Below are 18,091 nucleotides of genomic sequence, written 5' to 3'. Positions count from 1 at the left end.
TACTTTTTTTATTTTTTATTAATCAGCTAAATACGGTTTTTTTCCAGGAAGACAGAGTTATATAGCGATTGTTATTAAATGAGTTAAAAATAAACAATAAAAAAAGGCGCCAAAGTTGGAAAAAAATATTATAAGATTCAGAAGGCCAGCTGCTTTCCCTGGGAGGAGTTAAAACATTGCCTTTCCTAATTCTTGTTTTATTGTGGAAGTTTTCAGCATATAATGAGGCATCATTGTAATGTAATGTCTTTTATTTTGCTATCTTCAAACATAAGAATCAGTTTGTGAGAAAGTGACTTTCTAGTTCTCCTGATATAGATTAATATATTATTCCCGTAATATCGAAGTGATCGAGTCCTTATTGCGTGCAATATTCCCTTGAGCATCACAAATGGTCTCAATGTAAAAAATGCTTGCGGTCTGTCTAATTTTAAAGCCAATATGCTACCACTGTTTCACTATTCTGAAAGCATTTGTGTCAATGTTGGTGGTCCCTCTGAGCTTCCTTATCCCATACCGGTTTTTATCTAACATTTTAGTGTTAGCTAGTTGGTTAGTTAAGGATTGGCTCTTGAATTAATACTGGATCTTCATTAAATAGAGAATGCGGGTGTTCGATTTCCAAGGTAATTAAGGATGAGTCGGGTGGTCTATTGTAGATCTATCAGTTTTATCCTTAGGAATTGTAATTGTTCGGTTTCTATCAAAAGTCTGTCTACAATAGATGGGTAGAGATTTTAAGTACATCTTTGATGTGTGTAAAGGTAAGAGAATTTGATGGGCACCCCCTGTGTGAATAGCTGAATTCATGTATGTGAAGTGAGATTCTGTGATACCAGGGTCACATGGATGTATGTCGTTACTACGCATGCTTTTACAACGCATGCCTTTACCACGCAACTTTTACAACGCAAGTCGTTACAATGACTTGCGTTGGGGGGCGCTGGATAGTGAATAGTTTAATTTACTATTCCAACTCCAGTCCCCGTGGATAGTAGGGAAGGTTTTGGATAGTAAATTAAACCATTCCCTATCCTACAGCGCCCCCAAGCGCAAGTCTTTGTAACCACTTGCGTTGTAAAAGTTGCATGGTAAAGGTAGTGCGTGGTAAAAGTTGCGTTGTAAACGCTGTTCCCCGGGTCACATTTATCTTCGAGCATGACTTTTTGGCTGCAGAATAATAAGTAAAGCCAACATGGATGGGGCAGTAAATGCGCCAGGCACCCACAAGGCCAAGAGATAATATAATGTGTAGGGGCGCAGCTTGAGAATGTCGCTTACGGAAGACTGCACAGGGACCAGTGGAGTCCTATTTGTGTTCAATGGTCAGATCAATATCACCACAAAGAATGAGTGGTCCTTTCAAGTTGGCAAGTTCCAGCAGTAATTGTTGAAACATGTCTGACTAGTGCACATTTGGTGGGCTAACATATTACAGATTGTAAAGAATACAGAGTATTTAAAGTTGTTTAAAAAGGCTGCTGAGTCTGTGTTTAGAGACTGGTTATGAGCCAGTATCCATTAGGATCCCATTTATAGTTACGACATTGCCAGACACTACCCTCAACAAGTAATGCAACCCCCAAGTGGTAGTTTCTCCTTGTGCTGTAGCTAAAATTATAAATCCAAGTTGTTTCAGGGCTCCATAGACATGCCTGGAGAGGTGCATTTTCAGGTATCTGAGTTCTACTTGTATGATATGAAGTATTTTAATAGAGCGGAGACAGAATTCTTATGCCAAGCTGTGCTGTCTAGTTCTTGACTAAGATGAGAGGGATAAATCGTTCCACTAGTAAATTGAAAGATCTTTTCATTTTTCCCATTCCCTTCCCTTACAACGCCCACTCCACCCATTAGGACCAACCCGTGATCTCAGACCCTGCACGGGGTGAATGTCTAAGAGAACATAGATAGCCTCTCAAACTGACAACCCCTTCAATATAAGCAAACAGCAGTGACTGTGACTGTAGTGGAGAGAAAGACAGTTCTCTTAATCTAAGGTAATATCATGAAAGATATAGTAGCTCTTAATTTAAGGAAGAGTAGAGAGAGAATTCCCACCCAAAATAAAGTCGCCTATCTTAAACCGGTGAGTTCCCAAAGTCAATCAACATCCAAGTGCCTCCCTTGACCCAGACTCCAGGAATGTTTTGACGAGTTATTCTGGGGTGCACATAAAAGTGTGTGAGTCACAAATGATTTTTACACAGGTGGGGTCTTGAAGAAAGGCCTGCTCAGCTGCAGCTTGGAGTCATCGGATAATTTGCCATCGTTTCACCGGCATTCATCTGTGTTGTAGCAGAAATCTGACTGGGTGGCAATAATATGAACACGAACTTTGGGGGATCAGTGGGGCGAGCCGCTTGATAAAGCAACTGGAGAATAATAAGGTGGCCAAAATAAGTAAGGACTGCTCGAGGATGAAAGCCTTTTTATTTTAAAACTTTTGGAAAGTTTGGTTTATGAAAGGGAAAACAATGCATGTATTGTATTTGGCAGTCTATATGCCATTCTTCTAGAAACAGGTCTGGCAGTGGTAATAACAAACTGCTTGCACATCCGACTTAAAATCTATGGCAAGTACAGATAACACATGAATATCGTGTGCCACAATGGACCAACACTATGCACCCTCAATAGTGTCCACACAAATATGGAAAACAGAAAATCCACATATTAACAAATTATTGAGAAATCCAGAGCACTGCACACATATTGTATTTTTGGTCTATTAGTAAAACAGATCCGACTTTTAATTTTCAAAGAATCCAAAATCTGTTGCCACAGAGGTCAGTATCAGATGAAAGACCCAAAGCTGACACGTGTTTCATTGAAAGAACGACTTTTTCAAGGCTCATATATCTTACAAAATGAGGTGAAGTGATTTGTGTACACCTCATATGAGAGTGCCTCTGTTGTAATTAAAGGAAGTCCATAAGCCAGGTATAAATATGACGTAGGTTTAATTAGGCTTAGTTACAAGTTCAGGTTTAAGCACATAAGTTAAGATGAATAGAAATAAACCCCACCAGGAGAGGCCTCCCTGCCACTCAGCCTGCCTGCCATCAACTGCCACTCCACACAGGCCACACACACAGGATTCTACTATGACATCAGGCATTCCAAGAGCCACACCAGCTGAGTAGCAGGGAAAGCACCAAAGCTAAGTATAACAGCCTCAAAGTGTCCACCGCATAATAATAGCTCAGGAATGATGAACTGACACGCGCGCGGCGCTGCTCCAACATACATTTTAGAGACCATACACTTCCCACTTGAGCAACGTAGGTGAGAAACAGGGAAACATGCAACTATTGGCACATGATAGTGACCCAAATTGGATATATATTACACATACATTGGCCAACGAACAGAACCGGACTGGGAGGTGAGGGAGGGGCGGGGCTGGGGGTAGGGGGTGTTTGGGTTGTTAGTTTACTAGGAGGCACTAAAGATGTGTGAACTGGTGTATAGCTGAGGAATTACGAGACATATGGGGTAAACTGGCTTTGCCAGTGGTCGTGGAAGGGACAATGTTACTACATAAATTCAGTTTATATGGTTCATAGCTTATGCTCAATAAGCATACCAATATGAAAATGCCAATAAAGTTTATTTGAAAAACAAATACCATATGATCCCTCTGCAAACCATTACATTCATGGTTGCTCCTGTTAAAGTCTATCTGGCTCCACAGTTACATACTAGTCACCCCAACCCTTTTGCATCTCTCCATGAGGTCACCCTAAGATACGCCTTGATTATCAAGTTTAACAACATTAGCCAACATATTAGGTTTATTGTCTAACTCAGAATCAGCTTTGGATCATGTCTTATAGAAGTTTGACATAGAGAAAAATGTTCCTGGTGGTTCACCACCCTCAGCAGTACGACTGTATTGCAAGTGAGCTTTATGTATTTCGGGCCTGCTGTTCAGGGGAGCTTCTATTGAAAGACCCTGTATGACAAGCCCCACGACCATAGAATGGTCTAATAGGTTGTGAGATCATTTTAGTGTTTCTAGTTTGACATGATATTTTTTGTCATTCTTTGTAGCAATATGTACATCTAACTCATTATCACTGTTCCCAATATCTATGTCCATGCACAGCGTTTTTACCTGCTTTATTTTTAAGAAGTCCTGGACAAGGGTTAAATCATCCATAATAGGTCAAAAAACTGCCTCCGATGATTTGCTGGCTGAAAACGCTGGCTGTTCATGACCCCTTTTGAGGTTTGAGAATCGCTTTAAATATCAGAAAGTTTGCTATTAATCATCTTGGTAGCTTTTGATTTAATCAGCCCATGAAAAGAATCAGTCAAGAACCACTCCTTCTGCCATTGGTGTCCTTGGTCTGGGCTGGCTCTACCAGTTTCACCACAGAGGCAGACACTGGTGTTGCTGTTCTAAAAAAACAAGAAGGTAAGCAAGAACATGCAACCATGATAACACTGCTTGTCGTAGAAGCTCTCTCTAGAATGCCTGCATCTTTTGTCTCCTCAAGAGGCATATGAGAGGACCCCCCATGCTGGGCTATTTCTGTGATGCAACTAAACTTTTTTTATATTCCTCACATTACAACAACCAGAGATTGTCTTCTTTTAAGAGATTGGCTCAGAAATAACTCTGGCCCAGATATTGCAGCCGCTATCCCTCATGGCTATACTATCAATCACTGTGACTGCCATCTTAGACGAGGCAGTTGACTTGCAGTAATTCATAAAACACAAACTGAATGCATCTTTTTCAGAATTACTAACTATACAGGGTGGGAAATGTGGTCTTTTTCACTCAAAACCAATTCTACATTTAGTTTCTCAGGGTGCATGGTATACCGAGACCCAAGACCAAGAAAGATTTCTTTAAAAAGCTTTTGGACATACCTTCCCGTTCCTTTTACAATGCTTAAACTTCACCTTATGGGGCGACCTTCATTTTCATCTTGAGGTCAAAATTCTGAATCCATCAACTTAATAGATCACTTTAATGATTAAACCGTCTATCTTCACACCAAGCTGGGCACCTGCCTGAACATGTCTTCATCAATTTACAATAAATTTTAGTTCATCCTCCTCCCACATTTTGAAATTTCAGTCACATTTACCGATCCTAAATTGTCCTCCTTTAAAAAACCTATACATTCCTTGTGCAAATTGTGCAAAATCTCTAAAATCAACACTTCAATCTTAATCAAGCACTAATTAATACCCATTTTCCCCTTCCGGTGAGATATTTCTAGCTACCTCCAAACTTGCCTGGATCAAGTCACCTCTCTTTACTATAATCCTACTTCAGACTTTGCACTCTTTTTGGAGAAAACCTCCTGCACACTGGTACAATAATGGTCTCCGTAATGCAAAATGTAAATGCAAGCGCACAAAAAGATTCTGGAGATCGAAGGGCGCTAGAGGGCACATGGCAAGATGGCCGCACCTTAGTGTCGCTCTGCCCGGCTGAGCCACCATCCGCCTAAAATCTGCCTGTAATAGCTGCATCTACTCTGCAAAAACGCGCAATCCCAGCTGTGTGAATCCCCTGTACGCATTAGTGGTGTTGTGGAGGGACGGGGAGCGCCATAATGGCTGATTTCCGGAGGTACTGATGCCCGAGGTAAGTGCACAAGATGGTGGCTGCCGGGGCGTCCAACTAACGAGGCCCGGCTGTTGCACTCCTCCTCAGCCCGCTGTGGTGAGGCGACGACTGGATGACGGTCGGGTGCTGCCGCAGCTGTATGAGACCTGAGGTGGAGGCTCTGAGTGCTGGGACATTGACCGCTGCTGGCGAAAACGCAAGCCCCGACCAGGCAAGGTGAAGCACGGCGGCCTGGCGGGAGACTTATGGGCACCAAGCTGTGGTGAAGAGGACTGTCGAAGGAGGCAACCTTTGCGGTGGGCGTGGCCTGGCCGGGTTCCGTGACTGCGTCGGCGGGTGTGGGCCTTGGCTAGGGCCGCGGCCTGCGAGCTGGGGCGGGTGCCGTGGGGGGGGCTGGTGGCTGAAGCAATCCCTCTGGGGGAGACATTGCAGCATGGGAGTCACAACGGCGGCTGTGTGCGTGGACGAAAGCATGGACCAGCACTTACATTAACTGCCACACATTCTTAGCCTGACCACCGTTATATGCGCAGTTGTTGCTGGGCTGCCTTCCTCTGCAGCGCGCGGCCTGCGATCTCTAAACTTGCTTGAGGTTTGTGGTGATGAGCTCCTGAGGGGGTAGTGACCTGAAGGAGAAGAGCTCTGTGAGACTACTAGACCTCGCCCCCATGATTACACGTTGCCATTTGTCGGGGTACTGGATGGTATCTGTGCGCTGTACTCCATGCTGACCACCTGATGAAGGTGGGCCTAACATCTTGCTGTCACCCATGGCTGGTTCTGAGGGGCCCTGGGCGGACGTGCTCCCTGTGGCCCGAGTTTTGTGCTGGAGGGAGCCCCTAAATATCCCTACTCTACGTAGTTTCCTCCTCCAACTGCGACGCCTGGGTGGGCACCTCCTCTCTGACGTGGCAGCTCGAGACCTGGATTTGCCTCCCTACTTTAACTGGTCTACTGGTTCTGTTGCCCTCAGTGTAGGGTCCGTCACCACGAGTACCTACACTACGAAGTGGTCCATTTTTCTTTGTACTCTTGCCGGGACTCGTGCCCCTACTTTTGGTGGCCTACTGTGGCAGTCTATGTGTGGGAGCACAAACATCTTGGACGCACCACTGGACTGGAAGAGCGGATCACATTGTGAGCCCTCTCTGCATCACGGTTGAGACCTACAAGGGGGTTTGTGGGTGCCCAGTTTCATGCTCCACCCTCCAGATAATCCAGTCAGGACCCTGTGCACCATGAGCAGAACTGACAAAACCCAACCGGGCCTCACATTTGAGGCACGTAAATCTACTAAGACTCCACAGATGGCCGCCTCTGATTCTGAGGCTGATGCACGGGAATGGAGGTCCTCCACTATTGAGACAATACTGTTGGCCATGCAACGCAGCCTCCAATCCATCGAGGGCACCATGGTGGCTGTCAATCATCGACTAGACCACCTGTCCTCGCAGTTAGAAAAGCAGATTGCCTGCATGGTGGAAGTCGAACAGCGAGTATCTGCGGCAAAAGATGGTCTCTGTGATGTTGCCGGGAAAACTCTTAATATGGAAAAAGTTCTCTCTATCATACAGGCTAAGAATGAGGACTTGGAGGCATGCTCCAGGTGTAATGACATTTGTATCACTGGTCTGCCAGAATCAACAAATGCGGGCAAAATTGAGCCATTTATTGAAACACTGATCACAGATCTTTTTGGTACAGAGCTGCTTTCACCTATGTTCATTGTAGAGCGGGCACATCGCTCGTTAGCTGCTAGACCAGTCCCGGGCACTCCTCCCTGCCCCATTATTGCAAGAGTGCTGAATTATAGGGACCCGGATGTCATTGTATGCCTGGCCAGAGAAAAGGGCACTATCAAAAACCAAGTCAATAAACTTTCGTTCTTTTCCGACTTTACTGTCGCTGTACAGCTGCAAGAAGGGAAATTGGGGCTGTCAAAAAATGTCTGCAATCTAAAGGGGTCCCTTACGCCATGTTATACCCTGCCAACCTGAAGATAGGCCACGACGGAGACTCTCACATTTTCAACACCCTCAAAGCAGCTCTAGAACATGCAAAGCACCTTAAGAGAAGACAACGCGAATCCCGAACACCGTCAGATACGGAGTTACAGTAGGCCCGTACGGCGCGTTTGTAGAACTTATCCTACTGCCCAGTTTGCCTGTTCGGTGGGTGAGGGTTGGGATGGCTTTGGCGAGTTGGGGAAGCTGATGTGGGAGGGGTATGGGGGTTGCGGAGGGGGGCTGACTGGCACTTAATGCTTTTTATTTTGTGAACTTTATCTTCTTAGATGCACTAGCACACACATGTTTTTGATATATCTGATTGCCAGGCCACTTCACAATCCACTGACTAGATGAGTGGCAAAATACAATTCCTAACCTGGAATGTTCATGGCCTCAATACTCCTAAAAAGATATTTGTCTGTGTTTGCCTACTTAGACAGGATGGATGTTCAGATTGCATTCTTGCAGGAGACTCACCTCACTAAATTATCGGAAAAGAATAGGGGCGGTAGGTGGGCTGGCTTACGTGTAGCATCCTCCTATTCCAGCTACGCTTGTGGGGTGATGACTCTGATTAAAAAAGGGATTCCGTTTTAGGTCACGCACACTGAGACAGTTGACCTGGGCCGAGTGGCGCTGGTGCATAGCCAGCTAGGTGGGTTGAGTGTTCTTCTAGTGAATGTGTATGGACCAAATGTCAATGACCCGGCCTTTTTCGCTGATGTCTGGCGCCGCATCTCAGGGTTCCCAGACGCGGAGATAATATTGGGAGGAGATTTCAATGTCTACCTAGATATGGATGTTTATTGCATGGGCAGTGAGTCGGCACAGCCTAAACAAGCTGCGGAGATGTTACTGGGCCTGATGGATGCGGGACGTTTGAAGGATGTGTGGTGCCTGCAGCATCCTGGGATGCGAAAGAGCACGTTAGTTTTATCTGTGCACTGGACTTGGTCCCGCTTGGATTTCTGGCTGGCTACTGAGGCTGCATGCACTTGGGCGGTTGGGGTACATCATTTATCTCGGACACTCTCGGGCCACTCCTCAGTGCTCTTAGAGCTACGGGTCACTGCGTGTGACCGACCGCCATTCCAGTGGTGAATGCAGCCGTCTTCACTGATGGACTTAGTCTTCAAGGCCACCGTTGGGGAGGCTGTTCGCAATTTATTTGGGGAATATACTGGCTCTGTTGATAGTGCGGGTACCACCTGGGAAGCATTCAAAGTCATTATTAGGGGGGGTCTGTATGGGGCGCAGGTGGGAGTTCTGCTAGATCTGAGGCGCAACATTCACAAATTAGCTGCTGATATTTCAACTCTAAAACGAGCCTATGAGATGGACCCGCTGCCCGAAACACTGTCAAAGATCCGTGAACTGGTGACTGAAAATAATGAAACTGCTGACCAGGAGATCAAGGTGCAGTAAGGCTCAATAATATGGTTAGTGGGGACGGCCTAGCCGCTCCCTTGTGCAAAAATTGGCTACTCCACGGAGTCAAGAGTATATCACGGAGATGCTTAATGAGGCAGGGGAGGCTTATTATACCACAGCTGACATTAGTGAGACCATACTTGGTTATTATACTGCCCTTTCTAGAAATAGAGATGCTGTGCAGCCGGGAGATATCCACTCATATTTGGATGATGTTGCACTTGGCTGGCTGTCCTCAGGCCATAGAGAACATCTTACTCAACCTTTCGATGAGGAAGATGTGAAGCTTGCTTTTATGTCCCTCCCCACATGTAAAGCTGCGGGTTTAGATGGGCTCCAAGCGAGTTTTATAAGACATTTGCGGATGACCTAGCCCCCAGACTCCTTGAAGTTTACACGGAGACGTACGAGACTGGACGCCTTCCGCCTTCTTTAAGGGAAACTATCTTAGTGATGCTATTGAAACCTGATAAGGCGCCCAATTGCTGCGATTCCTACAGACCCCTCTCAATGATTAATATTGACGCCAAGATTTTAGCAAAAAAGATCGCCCTCCGACTTCAGCCTCTGGTCCCCCTGCTGGTACTCCCTGACCAGTCAGTTAAGTGCCTGCACGATTTACCTCGCACAATCTACGTACACTTTTAGCTACTCTCCACTATTTTGTCTCTGATTTTCAGGCCGTAGCAGTGCTACTTGATGCCACAAAAGCATTTGATTCTCTCTCTTGGGAATATATGTTTACTGTACTCACATGAATGGGTTTTCCCTCGTTTTTTTTGCAGTGGATCAGGGTGTTGTACACCGAACCCGCCGCTAGAATTCATGTGAACGGATGGTTGTCTTTGGTATTCCCCATAGGCAAGGGTACACAACAGGGCTGCCCCCTGTTGCCGATGCTATTTACATTAGCACTGGAGCCACTGGCTTGTAAGTTGCGCAAATTGCGTGCCTCTGCTGCGCTATGCTTCCGACAACGACCACTTGTTTTCTCGCTCTACGCGGACGACATGATATTCCATGTCCGCGAGTGTGCAACCTATCTTCCTGAATTGCTACGCAAATATGTTAAATTTGAAGTATTCTCCGGCTTAGGGATATACTGGGCCAAGTCGACGGTATTCCCCCTGACGGCTGGTACTTGTGAGTTTGAATTGGACTTTCCCCTGTCCTAGACCCAGGACCCGGTGAACTATTTGGGGGTTTGGTTGCACAGAGACCCTGAACAGGTAATTTCCATGAATTATGGCTGCACTATCACACAACCCACAGAAAAGGCTGAGCAATGGGCCCGGCTGCCCCTCTCACTCGCAGACCGAATCGCAGTGACCAAAATGGCTATTTTGACTAAATGATTACACCTATTTGTGAATATTCCTATGCGCCTGAACATCTCCGTCTTTAAGGCGTTGCAGACGGCCCTATTGGCATTTGTCTTGGAGGGTAAAAAACCTCTTTGTAACTGGGATACTCTGGTACAACCATTTGAAAGTGGTGGTTTCGAGGCACCAGATATGTGCCTCTATTACTTATGCTCACAGGCGCAATTTGCGCAATATTGTTTTTTTCCACAACGTTTCCTTCCTCATACGACTATAGAGGCTGACGCAATACTCCCCTTACCACTGGTGGCGGCTGCACTTTCGGGGGGGATTGGAGGCCCCCCCGGACGAAAATCAATCCGGTGCAGTGCACCGCCTGGGCCTGGCAGACCCTGGATAGACGGGTACGGCTGAATTACCTGTACGCGCCTAAATTACCGGTAGCGCCACATCCTGGCATATCGGCGGCGCACACTATAAACGGTTGGGGTTATGCAACTGGGGGACCTGTACAAACAAGGCCAGTTCCGCTCGTTGCCAGACATGCAGGCGGGTCAGACATATGGTTCTATGCTGTGCTTCACGTATGTGAGGGTTCGACAAGTAGTCAAGGATGTTTACCCTAATTACCCAGCTGAGCCTCAGACTTGCGAGCACTGCAGGCGGTGCTTGCTGGAGAAGAGGGTAAGGGACTGATTACCAAATGATATGCTGTGTCCCTCTGTGAGAGGGAGTCGAAGGAACATCCCTCATATATTAAATGGAATAAAGCGTTGGGAAATGTATTGTACATAGACCATTGGCAATTTTGTTGTAGGCTGACTGGGCACCTTACGGCTAACTGCAACCTTCGCATCGTTCATTTAAAACTTTTACATCAGCTCCCTTATACCCCTGTGCATTTATTTTTGTTTTACAAGGGATGGTTACCACATATCTGTTTCATATATTTGTTGGACACATTTGTGGAACTCTAAAGCCACAGCCCATTGCCGCGACGCAGCAAGTTTCACAACAGATGTATCAGTATGCCCAATCTGATTATCCCGATTATCAGCGATACACATGAAACAGCCTAGAGAGGGAGGTTGGCTTGCCTCTTATTGAGATTCCTGTAGATCAAGAGGGTCCTTATGTACATAGTCAAGTATTGGGAAAAGACAGAAAGTTTTTAATTGACACAGGGGCAAGTCGCACCACGATCAGTCACGACGAAGTTCCAGGGGCACCCTCTCAGGCTCACAGAATGTTTCCCTTGGTTTTTCAGGACAACCTATTGTAAATGAAGTATCAAAACCTGTTCCCCTAGCAGTAGGTCCATTATCACGTGTTACAGACCTGTTACTCACGAAATCATGTCCAGAAAACTTGCTAGGTATCAAGACACTGAAGGCTCTAGGAGCTGTGATATGTTGTTCTCCGGAGGGAGTTAGACTTTTTCTACGTGACTTTAAGGGTCACTATGTATTACGAGAGTTTGATGTCAGATTGAAAAATGTACCGAAACACCTGTGGGCACAAGGCCCAACCGATGTAGGTTGTATGCACATCACACCATACCGTGTTACACTCAAACCAGGAGTTGTATTACCCCGAATCAGACAATACAAGTTACCGCCCGATGCTGTAGTGGCTTTACTGGAAATCATTGAAGAGCTCATTGCCCAAGGAGTGGTCGTAGAAACCGACTCCAATATCTGTAATTCCCCTATCATTCCGATTCTTAAACGTACTGATCCCAATGCACCGCCAGTATATCGGCTGGTGATTGATCTACGAGAACTGAATAAATGCATTGTACCACAGTATCCTGTGGTTCCCGACATCTCATCCTTATTGACTGCTATTGATTCAGAAGCGACGTTCTTTACTATAATTGACCTCAAGAACGCCTTCTTCAGTGTACCCATTGATCCAGAGAGCCAATATCTCTTCGGATTCAGTTTAAATGGCCGAAGCTTCAAATTTTCACGCGCACCTCAAGGATTCACAGAAAGCCCCAGCATCTATAGCCAAGCACTGAAAAGACAACTTGACTGTATCCAAATGCCAGTTAACACTGCCTTACTCCAGTACGTCGATGATCTGCTGATCACCGCACGAAGTGAACCCGAATGTGAACAAGCATCACTGACAGTTTTACATTTTCTGGCCGACAAGGGACACAAGGTGTCTCCTTCGAAGCTGCAATTCTGTGTTCAGCAAGTGGTGTACCTTGGGCACTTGCTGTCCAAGTGGGGAAGACAGCTCACACCTGATCGAGTTCAGTTAATTGCACAGTTACCACAACCCAAGACACAAAAGGAAGTGCGGGCCTTTATAGGCCTCACCTCGTATTGCAGACAATGGATTCCTCAGTATGCATTTCTAGCTAAACCACTGATACAGTTGACAACACAAGAGGCAGCGACTTCGACTGCCCTCCCTTGGACTCAGGAACACACACAGGCTTTTGAGGAATTAAAGAAAGCTTTATGCCAAGCACCAGTTTTAGCGACACCATGTTACAGCAAACCTTTTACACTTTTTGTTACAGAACGTGATGGTACAGCGTTGTCTGTCCTCACACAAGATCAAGCAGGTTCACATAAGCCTTGCGCTTATTTTTCAAGTACATTGGATCCAGTGGCCCAGGCTCTGCCTGCGTGCTTAAAATCAGTTGCAGCGACAGCCCTAGCAATCAGACAAAGCGACTCAATAGTATTAGGACATCCATTGACAGTACAAGTTCCACATTCTGTAGAAGTCCTTCTAAACCGAACACAGACTCAACACCTGACTATAGCACGACTGACAGGTTATGAATTGACGCTATTCCAGCCACACATATAAATCAGACGCTGTAACATTCTAAATCCTGCCACATTGTTACCCTCGATTATGACAGATTCAGCCCCGCATGATTGTATAGAGATCATTAATGCAGTAACAAAGCCCCGACGAGACTTGACAGATGTTGCACTGACTAATCCAGACCTGACACTTTACGTGGACGGTTCATGTATGAGAACGAGCACAGGAGAATTAGTGGCCGCATATGCAGTGACCACTGAAACTGAAGTCAAAGAAACACACCGTATCGATACACTGTCTGCTCAAGCAGCAGAGCTTATCGCTCTGACCCGAGCCTGTATACTAGCCAAGAACAGGAATGTTAACATATATACAGATTCACGTTATGCTTTCGGAGTCGTACACGACTTCGGGGTGTTATGGCAAGAACGAGGTTTTTTGACATCTCACGGTGCCAAGATCCAACACGGTCCCCTCATTCAAGCACTGCTAGAAGCAATACATTTGCCTTCAGGCATATCCATCATGAAGTGTAAAGCACATACTAAAGTTACAGACTCTATTTCCCAGGGTAACGACCTGGCAGACCAAACAGCAAAACATACAGCATTGACTCACACCCAGACAACTGATGTGACAAAGACAATAGTACCGACACATTGTATGACAGTTAGGGATCCCACCCTAGATGTAATCGATATTCAGACACATGCTACTCCTGACGAAATCAAGAAATGGACTGAACTAGGAGGGATCCAGACAGATCAGGGATGGATGACGAAGGGAAAATCTACATGGTTTCTCCCCGACTCTGTGGTTCAAGTCATAATAAATACAGCACATAGTCCAGCACACCTGGGAGAAAAAGCTATGTTAAACAGTTTACAGAATCTCTGGTTCAACAAACATTTACGAGCAGCAGCAAAACAGAAAGTGCGTACTTGCATGATCTGTTGTCAGTTCAATCCAGGTAAAAGCGTCCCTGTAGAGCAAGGTGGATTTCATCCTCCCGATCACCCTTTTGAAGTCCTCCAGATGGATTATATCCAGATGGAACGTTGTCGAGGATTCAAGTACGTCCTCGTAGTTGTTTGTGCACTTTCCCGTTGGACCGAAGCATATCCAGTCCCAGATTACACTGCCCGACCACTGCCAAGCAGCTGGTTCGAGAATTCTTCCCACGGTACGGCTTGCCTCGTATCGTGTACTCAGATAACGGACAGCCATTCTCATCTTAGCTCATGAAGCAGGTTTCACTCCTGCTAGGTGATCAGTGGAAATTCCATTGCGTCCGACATCCCGAGGCAGCTGGCCTTGTAGAGAGGCACAATCAGACACTGAAAACCCGTCTTGCTAAAATATGTAAAGAGAAAGGGGTCGACTGGATAGTCGCCCTGCCAGTTGCACTATTCTATATGAGAATGGTCCCACATTCGAGATCAGGACTATCCCCGTATGAGGTGGTCTTTGGCCGGCCACCAAATATGTGGGGGACGCCCATGCCTAAGAAAATAACCGATGTTGACTGTAATATGCTGACAGATTACCTTGCCTCCTTGATGTCTGCACTCCAATCATGTCGTTCACAGGTTGCCGCAGCCTTTCCCGACAACACTGATGTGAAGCCACACGATGTCCGTCCCGGAGATACTGTCCTGATACGCAATTTCGACAGGAGGAGTCCGCTGGAGCCCCGTTGGCAGGAGCCGAAGCTCGTCCTTCTGACCACGAGGACTGCAATCAAGGTTGAGGGCCGCAAGGGGTGGATCCATACGAGTCATATTAAAAAATGTAATGAACTGTTGCCAGAGACTGACTCTTCCACCTCCTCAAAGGACTGCCCAGATTCTAGTGACTCTAAACTTCCCATGGTAGAGAAAACTCCGCAAGAAGAGTATAAATTAAAGTTGCGGTCTAGCAAGTCAGACAGTTTAATTGTTTAAGTCCTCCCTTAGGTGAATCGGTTAAATAGTTTCTGACATGTATCCCCTAGACCCCAATAGAGAGAGAGATAGAGAGAAACAGATCAAGAAGCAACGATATTGCAAATCTCTCAAAAGTTACTGTATTGTTACCTTATGGATTATGTTTTCTTTAAGTCTCACTATTATTGTCACAAGTGTAATTCTGCATATCTATTTTCCTATTGCTACACGTGCATATTCTTCTTCTAACAACACTGCCGAGCATTCTTTCAGCGAATTACCCCCTCACGAGTTGTCTTACCGACTTGCGCTGCGCAACAATACATTCATTAGTATGTTACATCACTCTCATCAGACCAGCAACGCTACAAATTGTTGGATATGTGGCCGACTCCCTCCCTACCAGAAATACAGGGGAGTTCTGCCCCTCTTCCCGTACCCGTTCACACACAATGGTTCATGTGGAGCCTGGTTTAGTTTGATTAATTCCTTAGATTCAAATTCCGTAGTTTATCAGGGTAACTGGGTATGGGGAAACCTGAATACAGTTTTGCATAGAATATGTTATCCTGACAAAGAGGGACTTCCCAAAAGGACAGGGACTGATCTAGAAAATGAAGTATATGGATTAGGAAATTTTACAGTTAACCTCATGATTCTGAATGTTGAATCCGAAACCGAGCCAGACTTGCCCACTATGTCAGTACTACCAGTCAAAGGTGAATTATGTGTCAGAAAGAATGGTTCCGTACACCTGGGTCATAGTAAATGTACTACTGTGGTCGAATTTAGTGATAAGGGCAAGTCCACGTTCAAAGCTACACGTCATTCCTATTTCATTTGTGGTCAGACAGCATATATACGTTTGCTACTAGATTGGGATGGGACCTGTTACATTGTATTCCTACTGCCACCTGTTTTCCTAGCTCCACCTGATTATCATAGAAATTCCCGTCTAGTTCACAGACCAAAAAGAGATCTCCCAATTGTCGACTATACTGAGACAGCATGGGAACAGTACACAGATTTCAATAAAGGTTTCTTTCCCTATTTAGGAGCTATCTTTAATAGTAAGTCTATCCGTCACTTGACCAGAACTCTCGAAGCAGTAGTGAAAGAGACTACTTCAGCCCTAGGTAACTTGACTGAGGAACAGTCTGCTATGAGACTTGTCGTTCTTCAAAATCGTCTTGTTATTGACGTCATACTAGCCGATCGAGGAGGAGCCTGTAAGGTCCTCGGGTCAGCTTGCTGTGTTTTCATTCCAGATAATGCTCCGTCCGTATATAAGGCTATTACACGTCTCCATAAGATAGCTAGTCAGATACATCAGAACTCAGGCACTTGGACTTGGTCCGGTTGGCTCTGGACTACTATTTCAGCTTGGGGATGGAAAATACTGTCACTCCTTGGAACAATACTACTTATAGTATTCAGTTGCTGTCTATGTTTACAATGTGGGCCAGCGATTTGCGGCTTGTGCGCCACATCCTGCACTCCCCATTCAAGTCAACGTTCTAAATCCCATGTGAAAAAGGATGAGCAGATGATACTAACTACACAAATAAATGGATTAATGAAGATTGATATATCATGAAGGGTCCGTAGGGAACAAGGAGGGAATGAGGAAATATAAATTTTATGGTCAAGAAATGTTCCCTAACGTGTACCCCACCGTCTCCATGTACGAGCTTAAAGTGCATGTAACTTCCCTCCTGTGCCAGTTATGAAGACGCAAATACATTTGCGTTCAACGTTAACATGTCCTCTTTCAGATCCACCCTGAATGGGTCGGATATTCCGTTCCTAAGTATGCCTTGCCACCGTCTTTGTATGGTGCACTTTCACGTATTTCTGGCTCTGTGCGAGCTAGGCCCTGTTTTCTGTCATCGAGCCTCTTTTCAAAGTCATCTCTGCCTCCTGAAACTGCAACGTGGGATGCCCCCCGTGAACTCTGTCCTACTCCCTGCGAGGCGAGCGGAGCCTGGCTCGGCCTGCTTGCCTGCCAAAGACAGTATTTCACCTTCACGCTAGGATAGCCTCTGCCCAAGAGACCTTTCCTTCTAGATAATATGGTTCCCAAACATCAGATATCAGATATGATATAGGAACGAGTTGATCTGACATGCCAGACTTCTGTCTCTTTCCTCTAGTGTAAATGTCAAGTCCCCTGCACCCTCCAGCTTCACGTCAATCACACGTCATGCAGCTGCGCGCGCATCCAGACCCCAGATTTCTGCTGACATTGCAAGATTTCTGCTATGTACCCACCCACTTGTGACACTTTCATGTGACGTTTCTAGCACACACCTCTGTGCACGCCCTAGTTCACGCCTTCTGATTACGTATTGCTAACACGTGTGTGCTCTTATCTTGTTTCTCTCAGCTGTTACGCCTTCTGCATTGGTTTTCATTATGTGCTTTAAGTATAAAAGTTATGTATTGTCAATAAAGTATGCTCTATCCCTTCCTGAACCCCAGTGGTGTCAGGAACCCGATATCCGGTTCGAGAACCATTCCTTTTTAAGGAATAAAACCCCTAAGAACTCTAACACCACGGACTCTGCGTCTTTCTTTCCGATTGAGTTATTTTTTTATAAGTACTTACCTGCATAGAAATTAGGACGGTAATTAAATATTTACCACATTAATTTGGCGCCCGAACAGGGACCCCTCCCCCACCCCACGCGCCGGTTGGTGCGTTGCAACCTTTGCCCCCTGCCATAGTCAAGACGGACAACTACGCGTACCCGCAGGATTTCCTGTATCTCCCTCAGGCCTACGGAGGTGACGGAGACTGCGATCAGCACCCAGACGAGGCGGTGAGGAGTGCGGAGGATCCCGACCAGAGCCTAGCCGAAAGAAGCAAGGTCCGAGGTGTCAAGAGGCCCACCAGTTCCGAAGTATTCACGTATTGAGTCGAGTCGAGTCGAGTCCAGTCCGGTCCAGTCCAGTCGAGTTTTCCGAGGCCTTCTGCTCCGTGCTTCTCGGTGAGTACCGTTGCTGGGGACGCATCTA

The sequence above is a fragment of the Lissotriton vulgaris genome, chromosome 2_1 (assembly GCF_964263255.1).
Source record: "Lissotriton vulgaris chromosome 2_1, aLisVul1.2, whole genome shotgun sequence".
Classification (NCBI taxonomy): Eukaryota; Metazoa; Chordata; class Amphibia; order Caudata; family Salamandridae; genus Lissotriton; species Lissotriton vulgaris.
The sequence above is the reverse complement of the archived record's forward strand: the minus strand, read 5'-3'. Positions refer to the sequence as shown.